Genomic DNA, 12,519 nt, shown 5'->3' on the forward strand with positions numbered 1-12,519 from the left:
TTTTTCAGGGAACTTTTCGTGTTAGGACTAGGTTGTAAATAATACACCCATAATGCAAAAATATTATCTAGGAGCCTAAATAGTCCAACAGGAGAAAAAAATAGCTTGGAGGCAGGGAGGCAGAAGAACTGTACTTCTAGGCAGGTAATTGCTTGGGTCATAAGAATCAATATTATCTGCAAGTTACTGAGTTTGCATTTTGGGAAAATGTTTACTAGTTTTCACTTGTTCATATTTAGTATGCAGTGGTTTCAGCAGGATAAGAATATTTTCTTGTATCTTAAATAAGAGACAAAAATAATTTAGAAATTTATTGTATTTATAAAGAATATGATATTTTCTAAATGATCTCTGCTCTCTTGATAGTCAAATACTAAAATTAAATTTTCCACATTTTTTTTAACTTTGATTTTGATTTTTTTGTCAAAAAATTGGCATTTTTTAATTCCTTCAGTTGTGAATTACTTTCAAACTAACATAAATAATACAATTTCACATTCAATTTAAGTAATTTCATTAGTGATTAGAAAAATGAAACTGTCCAATTACAAAACAATTGAGTTTTAAATTGAGGCGATTAAAAACAGAGAACTGAACTTCATGTTCTAAGTAAAAATTAACAATAGGTGACAACTTCTGAGGTTGATTGGATGAAGTCATAAGCTAGCATCCTCTTTTTCATCTTCTGTTTTTTCATATCCTGAATTTGAGTTTTCCTTCAGCTATCGGGACTGAATTGAGCACACTAACATGTTTTAATGGGCTAATATACAAAATAAAGGTAATATACAAAATAAAGGTAATATACAAAATAAAGGTAATATACAGGAAGATACATGACCAGAAAAGGCAGTGGCAAAAGTCAGGCTTCAACATTATGGCTTTCAACTGCTCTTTTGAAAGTTCAGCAAAGCAGAGTGCACAAACTGTTTGGCACTGCAAATTTCCACTGTGAATTTGTGAATTTAACCTGGTATAGAACCATAGGGCAGCTCCAGATTTCCCCCTCAGCAGTGCTGGGTCTGGCCCTGTGTAAAGCACAGCGGTGCTGGGCACTGCCTGGGAGCAGGGACGCTGTTTGTGCCATGGCAGGTGGCACCAGACCCTGTTCTCCAGGTGTCTGGCATGGAGGAAGTTCTCTGCTTCTTCTCTCCTTCCCTGGTGCAAAGCATAAGGAGGGGGAATTGTTTGGCTTGTGTATTTATGGCAATGACAAACAAGCCTGGCCCCTGGCTCATGAGTGTCACAAATGAGTATTAAATTCACTCTTCCCAAGGAATTTTCAGTGGCATCCTCCTTCCAATGGGAACTCGGCTTCCTACAGGGGTCTTTGTGGATAGCAATACTTCTATAAAGACAATGATAAAATACACACTGAGAAGCCTCAGAATTTGTCCCATTGATATTTCCCCCAAAAATCTTCAGCTATCAGAGTATGCATATATATTTTCCCTCACTATAAAAGGTTAGATTTCAAATTCACATAGGATTCTCAAATCCTGCTTGCATAAAGTGAATGTTAAAAATCAGAAATAAGTATTACATGCTTCAGATAAAATCCTTTCTGGTCATTTACGTGGTAAATATTAATAGCTGTGATATAAACTACATTTGCTGTCTGATTGCACTGTAATAACTGCCTGGTCTATAGCAGACAATTAAACACATCATGCAAAGACTTAATTGGCACCACTAAACTTTTTACTAATCTTTCGCATTAGTCATGTTTTTCTGAACTTTTGCTCATTTTATGAGCTATATAAACACAGGCAGATCCAGTCATTTGCTTTAGCTCATTCCTGACTTTTTTGCTAAATTTTGAGCTTTGATTTTGTAATTGCCTTTCAAATCTTCATTTTAAAAAGCTTCATATATATTTTTAAGAATAAAATTATTTTCAAACTTAGTAAAAACATTTGAGTTGGAATGTCAAGATAATCTGTTAATTAAGGGTCATTGATCATTGATTCTGGGCAGACACGTAAGAGTAGTGTATTGCATTACATTCTACATTAAATACATACATTAAAACCAAAACCTTTGAGGATAAAGTCCTTTAGGACTGATAGTTTGAGTGACTTTCTAATGTCACTCAAAGAAACTGCTCTTTACAATTATTTCTAAATATGTAAACAAAAGATGTTCCTTCAAGTTCTGCTGAAATATGTATGGCAGGAAGAAGTGAAATGGAATGGCAGATCTGATTTACTCAATTTCTTATAGCTGTGGATAATGTGACCAAGTTATATAAATAAATGACTCACTGCAGAAAGGTCTAAATTTTAAAAGCCAATCCAACAAATTCCAACAGTTTTAGTTAAAATTGATGGCTTTTTCAAAGGCCATTCTATCATGTCTGGAAGTACTGCAGGCAGGTCTGTTTATTGATGTTTTTAAACTCAGTTTTGTGCATTTTGTCTTAATGTCTAATGTCCGTAGGCGTGTGTATTTAAAAATGATCAGCTTAATATAACATGTAATGGGTCATGCATAGTGTTTTCCAGATCATTAAAACCACCCAGACCACAATTACAGGTTATTGCAGTTATTAAATGAGGTAGGTCACAGTGCTGCAGAGTAAGCTCATCCTTAATCTAAATAATCTGAAAGCTACATCATCTCCTCTGAATACATATGTGCATATCTCAGCACACAGTAGAGCAGTATACAGAGTGGAGGAGCACACTGCAACACAAAACAAGCCTATGCTGGGTGCAAGAAGAGACTATGTGGCCCAAAAGGATTATACTTCACATATTTTCATCTGTATTTTATGTGTTTTATTTTTATTCTCCAGGCTCTCCCTTTAGTACAATTATTTTTCAAAGTATTTTATCAATTTACTTCACTGTAACTGAATCAAAAAATTAAACTCTATTTTTCCCTGTGAATTAATTACAGCTTCTTGTGAAAAAATATATAATTAACTTAAAAATATAATTATTGGACTATTATTTTAAAAAAAAAAAGGGACAAGTAGTATGTAGTGTCATGTTAGTAAGAACTGGTACTTTTCTATGTCCTCTTTTGCCCTCAAGAATTAAACTCATTCTTAATGGTTGGATGTATAAGAAAAAGACATAACTACTTACAGCATGCTGAGATGTAGCAAAACCAAAAAAAATAGCTTGAATGGACATCAGTGCTAAGATCCCATGAAATAAAGCTATTTTTGTATATTTGTTAGTTGTGGTGTCTAAATGATGCATAAGGATCAAAGTTACAGCCAATAGTGACCTCATACCTCAGAGCATCCTCACTTCTCTGAGATATTCTGGTCTGTAGGTCTTGTAACTCAATTGCTCCAAGTTAATTAGGAGTTCAAGGAGAAATGTTTTCAAAAACAAGATCTCAAAATAAAATCTATAGTAACAGATTCACTGGCAGTCTCACTGTGTATGGTAATAATTGCAGACCCACTCTTTTCCTTGACCCCTGTAATTCAACAAATAAGTCATTCTGCTCCACAGCTCAGTGCCTAACTCCTTTGTGCTACTATTGCACTGTAAAGGGGATATTAGGTGTTTACACCAACACCAAGATGGGGGTACTCTGAGTCCTAAAATATTTGCATTCTAGAAAACAGACTGTGCTCATTGCATGTGGAATTAAGGTGTTTCAAAGCCATCAATTTAAGAGATGCATGGGGCCGTAACCTACCCTGAATTACACCAGTTCATGCACAGTGACACAGACATACAGGCCTCTGATCCAGCAGAACAAATAGGTGCCAAGGAATGAATACCCTCATTTGGCTGGGAGGATCTCTGCTTGTTTTACAGCCACCAGTAGAAAAATCATTCCTCTTCTGCTCTACTGAGAAATGGCTTCCTTCTGATAAAAAGTGCTAAGTGAACTATTTTTGTGTGGACTCTGAGTTAGTGAAATGTGAAATATTTGCTGAAGATGAGGCTGAGTCAACAAAAGCCATTGCATTCAAAATATACTGCTATGTGGGTGTTTTTCTCCTGAAATGTTAAGAGCTGAAAAGCTAGTGCTTTTATCCAACATGCCATCCAGTCATCTGAACAATTACTTGCTTAAAGCAAATGACATCTAGATACTGGAGAGAGATAAAGTTAAAAGTCAATTCATTAAAAATACTTTTCTCCTCAAGAAATGATTTGGTTTTTGAAGTAAATTGAACATAAATGGTAGGAAGGAAGAAGAAAAATGTGAAATTTTATCATACCATTTTAAGTTTGATTATGTCACAGAGAAAGCAAATGGCAACAGAGTATAAAGGAATCTAATCCATAAAGGAAGAGAAAAAGGTTAAAGAAGTCAACAGTAATTAAATGGTGATTGAAGCTGAAAGAAAATTGATCTGTGTTAGCTGAAGGCCATTCTTGCCTTTTGGGATGTTATGCATCAGTGAAGAGGGGAAAGAAAGGTTTTTCTTGTTTTGATATGGAAATATATGTCACATCTTCTTAGCCTATGGTGCTGTGACTCAAAACTGCACTGAGTTTCTGGTACACTGATTCTAGTGTCCTAAGCATGCTTGTGGGTATTGTGTGAAGATAAGATGCTCTAACAAAGCTTGGCAAGGTCAAAAGCCATGGGAGCTTCAGCAGTTTGCATGTGGTTTTGTCTTGGGGCAAAAAGTAAAAGCAGCCTGAAGCAAATGAATGTGAATAGGGGTAGCACTGACACATCCATGCAAAAGCTGTGCAATATCCATGACTTGGGATGCAGTGATCCACCTTCCTGATTCAGTCAGTGCCTGGTAGTTTGGCCAACTCTTCTGGAGGGGCACTTGGAGGTGCTGACATTAATTGCTGTGATAGGAATATATATTGCCACTGAATCATACAGAGAAGTCTTTTAAAAGTCAGCAGTGCTGCCAAGTATTTTAAGTTTTGGTTAAATGCTTCAGAGGCAGCATTTAATAAATTTCTGCCAGGATATGAAGAAACAAAGCTAAATCTGTGACTAATACAAATGCTGTCAATTACAAAAGCATAACTAATGCCACTGTAGTTTCCAGGTCAGGTGAGAGTGCACTTTATAGAAACCTTTTTTTGTTCTTCCAAAGATCAGTGCCACTTCCAAGCACCAGGGCCTCGTAGGATGGGCCATAGACCCTGTTGTGAGATGTGGAACCACATACAAGAAGAGCTCGTGGCAGAAGAAATATTTAACTGTGGTAAAGAGCTATAAACATGGAAATATTCACTGGTTAGAGACCAAATCTTATTGTGATTGTTTTGTCACTATCTCTGCTGACATCACTGGGAGTACTGCGTGTGTGAAGAGTCCATAGAGCATGTTTTGGCCATGGCTACCAAGATTTGTGAAGTAAGTGGAATAAAACAATAAGATCAAGTAATTTGCATTACTTAAAGAAAAACAGTCACTAAATGTTCTGAGCTACAGTTTTCATGAGCTTTTTGTCACTAGAGAGAGCTGTGGATACATACAATTAATAACATTTATGTTAAAAAACCCATTAATTCCTCCCTCAGTGAAGAGCTAGGACAAATAACATAAAGCATAACAACCTTTTCTCTCATAAACCACTATTGACAATCTTTCCCTTCTGCAGTGAACGTGGCACTAGTGGCCTGCCATCACCTTGTTTGAGCTTGTCAACTATAACAAGGATAAAAATCATTTGAGACGTCCCCTTCACTCCATATGTAGTAGATAGATATAGGATAGAAACATTTTTCAGGTACTTTAAGACCAGGATGAATGTCAGTGTTCACTTTTTCTCCAGTTAAGATGACAAATTTTCACTTCTATAATTTATTGATTTGCTAATAACTTAGTTGTAAATTGAAGCCATTCGCTCAAGCACAAAAAAAATTCTAAATGATGGTTCAACAAATGACTTTGAGCTTGTTTCAGTTAAAAGCAATTTAAATTTCCAGTGTTTTCTGGTGGTCAAAGAAATGTTGCTTCCCTATCACTCTTTAATGAGGAGATGTAAGTAGGCATCCTGCATCCTATCTACCCAACCACTCTAGGTATAGGCTTCATTGTGCTGCTCTTTTTCATTTGGCAGATCACTTGGACCACTCCAGTTATTTCTTTAGCTGCAGCAAAATCTCCTTTGCATAGCTTTGGGTTGTAAGTCCAACTTCTAACCAGGTTTTGGGACACCTAGTCCTTTTTACCTTGCCACAGTTCACACTGAAGTCAGCATATTCCAGAATGTATTGTTAAAAGCATATCCACCATCTTTTTCTCCCATGAGAAAGAAATAATAGATACACTGTGAGCTATGAGGTCTAATTAGGATTAATTCAACACTAAGTTCCCACACTTAGAGATTAAAGCCACAGGAATATTTCATACTGAAACTTGATATACCTAGGGCTAGTGAGACATGAAAATCTTACTGTTTAAATTTTAGGCATCCTGAAACTTCAGGTATTCATTTCTGTTGAGGCTGCCCAAGAAGATCACTGTGTAAATATGTAAATGGAGATTGGTGTGCTGGCATATTTTGGGCAAAGGAGGTCATGTCTGATGCCAGCAGCTCGGTCAGGCATAGAGGTGAGGAGGGCTCAGTGCAGCTCTAGCACAGGGGGATTTTGGCCACCCTGCATACACACCACACAGAGAACTTGTTTATTCCCTGCCTGTCAGCCACCACAGCTGTTCACGGACTCACCCTTAGCTTGTATCAGTGTGCAGTGCAATTGTCCTTTGAGGTTTAAAATAGCTCACATTTACTATGCACAGGTGGTTTAGGGCTGTACAGAGTGTGCAGCTCCTTTAGCATCAGGGTTTCAATTCATCTGTCTAAATGCAGTCACCTACTGGGCTGGCAGATACATCTGATGGCTGTCAACGTGGGCTGGCTGTGTAGTCCATGGGAAGTACTGTAGACTTCCAAAGTGGGTCAGATGAATCATTCCTCAGAAACTCTCTCTTCTCTCTGCTGAGCTTAAGCAGAACTGAGGATGACTAATTCAGATGCAAACATCTACACTGCAAATGTTTAAGGCTAGGTGATGCAAAACCCAAGAAAAGAGATGAGTTAAAATGATAGATAGCAATTCAGTGGGAGTTTTGATAGTCTCAGTAAAATATAAATGTTGGATTCAGATGACTAAGGAGTAGTCAGTGATATAAATCTCTTTGTTGAATCAGCCCTTTTACTTAAATTCAAAGACACACAAATAACAGAATTTAGACTTTTGAATGATAGGTCCAGTTCTCACCTCAGTACCTCAGAGAAGATTGCCAGAACCTAGGAGGCAGCACACCAAGGCTACCCAGACCCTGCAGCAGAGCCTTGGACCCTGAACAACCTTCTGAAGACTGCATTTATACTTCTTCTGCCAGAAGACTCAGACTTATCCTCTATGTCTCTGAAAATTGGTGTCTGGACAAAATATTATTTCAGTATCTCTTTCTGTCTTCTGACTCTGATCAATTCAGTTTCAAGCTGAAAACCCACTGAGTTGTGGCTGAGTCCTCACCATGGTCATGTTGCGTTTGGATCCATACCTTCCAATGAGCTCCCTAAAGATCAGGTTACCATGTCTTGTGGACCGAGGAAAAAGCAAAAACACATTCCTTTTTGCCAAAGTTCTTCTTTGTGTTGATTCTTTGAGCTATAAGGATAGTCAGCATGGCTCTGCAGCTTGCAGCATTCCTTGTTGAAGGGGGCAGCTGAGTGCTGTGGTACTAAAAGCCATATATGTGTATTACTGAGTTGGCATGTAACCTGTAACAGAGGAAGATGCAGGTGATGAGACTGAACATGAGACACCCCCCTTCCAAAATAAATATTCTGTCACCTAGGCAACACTCTAAAAAAGCTGTGAGAAAAGGAACATCTTCAACAAGAAAAGATGAAAGGGATATTGTCCAAAAATAGCCTATCTGATTTTCGATTAGGACATGGATATAGACCTGAATTATTCTTTCAGCTGTTCTCTGTGCAAAACCACTTTTTGTAAGAATTATCTGATTGTGCCTAATTCTGTATAGTGTTTCAATTAACATAGCTAGATAATCACTCCTTTGTCTGGCATGAGGCCACCCTTCTTCAAAAAACTGAAGTCATATCCATAGTAAAAAAATACAATAATAAATTCTGGAATTTTTAATATAAAAATGCAGTAGGGTCAGTGCAACAATTAAAAATATATTTTAAAGAGTAGGACTTTCTGAAACTCTATTGGACTACTAGTTGATCCTGATACAGGTGGAAAAAATTAGTTCAGAAAAGTTTAATTATTTGCATCAGTGTTCACTGTGGAAGAAATTAAGGACTTCTACTATGCTCTTGGAGTGATTTTTTTTTGTGGGGTCTTTTTTTGAGGTTTGGGTTTTATATATATGTATTTTTGTTTAGTTTTGTTTAAAAATTTATTTATTCATTTATTTATTTGGGGGGGGTTGGCCTAGGGTTTTTTCGCAGGGTGAGTAGAGCATCTCCTTGAAATTGAAATTTCTGCACAAAAGGATAAGGAACAAATGGTCAATTGAACACTAAAAAATAATTGCCAAGAGCAGATGTTATTCAGCTTGTTGTTCTAGGACAATGCAAAGATGCAATCGTGGGACTATTAGCAAGGGTGTGTAATTTCTTTCCTGAAATTGCCTTAGCAGTAGGACTGAAGAGTGACAAATGGGGTGTCAGCTTTTAGAAATTATTCCAGGGAAGATCTGAGGAACTGCAGGCCTGCAAGATTGACATCTACACAGAGTACATCAGTAGCATGCTTAATAAGAATAGAAATAATGCACATCTGGAACTACTCCATGTCTTTGTCCGTGGAAGTATTGCTTTATAAATGTAGAGTTCTTTAAAAATAAAAAACCATGTAGATAAGGGTGACCTGGTAGGTACAGTCAACTTGGATTTCCAAAAAGCTTTTTACAAAATCCCTCAGTAAAGATTTAGCTTTTAAGAAAACTAAACATCTGGGGGATGTTTAAAGGGGAATTTTTGTTTAGATGAATATCTGAATGAAAGACAGAAAACAGAGGTTAGGAGTAAATGTTTAGTTTCATGTTGAAATGAACTCACCAGAAGAATTCTGCAGGGACTGTTTGATAAATTTAAAATGTTCTTCAAAAGCAATGAACACTGAGGTCAAGCTTGCTAATTACGTTTAGTTACCCAGAATATCAAAGGACAAGACCCAAAAGTAAAGGACACATCAAGCAACTGGGAAATAAAATGGTAAAGGAAATTCACTGTAAATAAATGTAAAGTGATGGACATGAGAAAATTCTAACTTCATCTAGAAAATGGTGGGCTCTGAGATGATCTCTCCACTCAGAAACAAGACCTAGGTATGAAGGGCAACTATGAAAGGGAAGGGAAACTATGTCATATAAATATTAATTAGTGGTCAAAAGAGCAATTCAAACTTCAAGAATCTTTTTGAAAGGAACAACACTATACCACTATATAAAGCCATGATTTACCAATGTCCTAAAACTACAAATTGTGATCCCTTTGTCCCAGAATAGTTTCAGTATATGTAAACATTTCTTGGTGATGAGGCCTGAAAAAGGTTAGATCTGGCATCAAGAGCAAGATAATGTTTCCTCTCAGTCTCTTTCAGTGTCAGACCTAGTGGGTGTGCAGTGCAGGTAGATGGAGCTAAAAATAGTTAAAAGCTGAATATGAGGCTTAATGCAAAGTACCATACAGACTTGGCATGCCCTTCTTCTTTCAGGGACATGTGTTTACATCCACTGCTGGATGCAGAAAACAGAACCACATTGACATTTGATCTGAAGTAGTAAGGTCATACTTATATTTTAAAATTATTTAGTGTTATGTGATCTGAAGCGGACGGTTTGTAAACTAAGGCTTTGAGGACTCTAAACCTCTCCTTGGGGTAAGCAGCTGGTGGAGGGAAGTTGTGAGAATTACTGTTTATACAGTAGCTCCAGAGTCAGTTCTCCTTCTCAGCTTTTCAGAAATACTGTTGGCAATTTCGCACTGGAAAAGGCAAGGACTGAAAGGACATGGGAAAGAAACATCTCTTCTATGAGACTAAAGGATGTCTGAAGGCAAAGATTAATGGATTGGATCAGTTGCAGTAAGGTTTGCTCCTCATCTCTCTCTAGATTGCTTACTTTGCATACAGACAGAACCTTCAACTATGCAATAAATGCTTGTATGGCGTCTTCTGCATTCAAGTTCAATATCAGCAAAATCATAGTCATGTGTTCTGAGTGTTGCATATGTTTTCCCAGTCAATATAAGATATTCTCCTGGATATCTCATCTTCAAATGTCTGTAATGCTCTGTTGTGCTTCACTTTCCATTTTAATGAGCTATAAGGTGCTTCACTTTCCCTGTGCCACCAACCTCCCCAGTTCTACTGAACCAAACTTCCAGAAATACTTAAATCCCAGAACACAGAAGTTGAAGGAGGGTTCTTTATATTGTTTTCATGTAATTCCATACTTGCCAATACTGTCCTTTGCTTTTGTCCTACACCTACATGATGGTCTATTTGACATTACAAATGGAAAATACTACTTCTCTGCTAATTGGTAGAAAACCAGAACCAGCTAGTTGGAGACATTGTTTTCTAAACTGATCTAACACAAGTAATTTCTTCTAGAATTCACATATAGAAAAGAAATATGTACTTAATTTTGAGCACAAGAGAAATCCCAGTGACTGTAACTGTGTCTGAGATAACAGAACTCCCCAGTCTTCTGCCCAGAAGTTTTTACGGCATGGGACCACAATTCCTTTATATTTTCTCTTGTTGCATTTATCAGAAACCATATATTCAGGATTTGGCTTTAACTTATGTTTTCCCGATTCTTGTAGCCTTATTTTATGGGGGGATATTTTGCTTTGATATGAAAAAAAATTACCCTCAGAGGAAGATACCACTTACCACAGTTGTTAAATACTGATCCATGTAAGGCCATGAATATCTGTTGACTAAGCAGAATCTCTTAATGGTAATGAGAAAGATTTCTGTCATATTAAAAGTCTTCAGTAATAAATTCTAGACCACATGAAAGAATGAAAAATACAAATAATTTGAGTTTCATGTGTTTTTGATAATGATATAGTAAAACAGCCTCTGATTAATTCACAAGAGATAATGGCAACAAGTATAAAAAGCAAGTTCTAAATAGTACATGACCAAATTTTCATGCATCTAAACATGATTCCAAATGGTTTAATTCTGGTGAGAAAAGTAGTTAGTACATGGTCCCCTCATAAAATTATAAGCTCAAAAGTTTTTAACAGAAGGAAGTAGTTACAACAGAAACTTTAATCATGAATCTCATTACCAAAGTATGTTGCAAAACACAAAACTGTAAATAAACTTAGAAAATAATTGCATAGATTAAGAAGAGTACATTAAGTACTACTAAACCCAAATATTTGGATATAAGTTTCAGCTACTGTAGTCCATGATTCATAGATTGCCAAGAACCAGAAGAATGTAGCAGTGAAAGAAACATGGGAGAATTGTCATCTGAGCATCTTTCCCCAGACAGTGTCAAAGCCAAAATAATAAGATCTTCTAGCTACAAGGAATACTAGCCAAAGTTTCTTCTATGTGTAAACAAAACAGGTCTAAGTTACCTTTCTTAGGTGGCCAACCATTTGAGAAAAAAAAAGCCCACAAAACCAAACAAACACATAAACAAAAAAACCCACAAAGGAAAAAAGACTTAACAGTTTCCTGAACAATCTTTTAAGGGTAGGTTATATCCTAGGTAAATAGTTGCAATACCCTAACTAAGCAATCCAACATTTGCAGTTAATATTATGATATTAACAAAAAACCAAAGGGCTTGTGTTCCTCCCAAGCACACTGATCTGCTCTCTGACACTAAGTGTTTTTGGAGAGCAATTATGATCTAAAGAAATGTTTTGTTCTGGAATGAACTCTTTTATTCCCAGTGGAACATGCCTGAATTTTACAGATCTCCACCAAAAAAAAAGTTTTTTTGTGAATAGTTGGTGAAAGAAGCCTAAGGAAAATGTGTACCTAATCCTATTAACTGACTTAATTTGGAATTATTAAAAGCCTTGATACACAGGATTTAACACAATCTTTCTAGCAGGGTGTGATGTAATCTATTTTTGTTCCTCAGCTAGCAGATGGCTTACCTTTAAGTAATTTCCAATATGTTAGGAGATCAAAAGCCATCCTTATGCCATGGAGGCAGTAATCGTTTCTCTCTGCTGGGGGTTTCTTGGTACTGTGGTGGGGATATGCAAAAGCTGCTGGCATTTCCAAGCATAGAAGGCCGACATTTCTTCAGACTTTGAAGTTAATAATCCTTCAGAAGTTGAAAAACTGAGAGATTTTCAAACCCCTTTTAATGTTCTATATGCCATGTGCTAAAGTAAATATCTGTAAGTAATCACAGTGGGCTAGCATAAGGCAGCACTGCACACACCAGCGAGGGGTGCGTGCTGGGTGCTGCGGGGCACCCTGTCCTGCTGGGGCAGCACTCTGGGTGTGGAGGGTCTGCCTGGCTGGCACAGCTCTCCTTCAGGACCCCTCTATCAGCTCAGTGCACACCAAAACCCCTGGCTGCATCTGGAGCTGG

At 37.1% G+C, this 12,519-nt stretch overlaps 1 long non-coding RNA gene across 1 annotated transcript in view; it reads right to left on the reverse strand.

Moving 5' to 3' along the window:
- Positions 1-357: 357 nt before the first annotated feature.
- LOC117243857 overlaps positions 358-12,519 on the reverse strand; it is a 20,662-nt gene continuing 8,500 nt past the window's right edge. The window contains exons 2-3 of the long non-coding RNA XR_004495775.1: positions 10,839-10,952; positions 358-7,684 (exon numbers count right to left, since the gene is read on the reverse strand). This is a non-coding gene — a long non-coding RNA (uncharacterized LOC117243857). The remainder of the gene's footprint in view (positions 7,685-10,838; positions 10,953-12,519) is intronic.

The sequence above is a fragment of the Parus major genome, chromosome 2, assembly GCF_001522545.3.
Source record: "Parus major isolate Abel chromosome 2, Parus_major1.1, whole genome shotgun sequence".
In the NCBI taxonomy this organism is placed as follows: Eukaryota; Metazoa; Chordata; class Aves; order Passeriformes; family Paridae; genus Parus; species Parus major.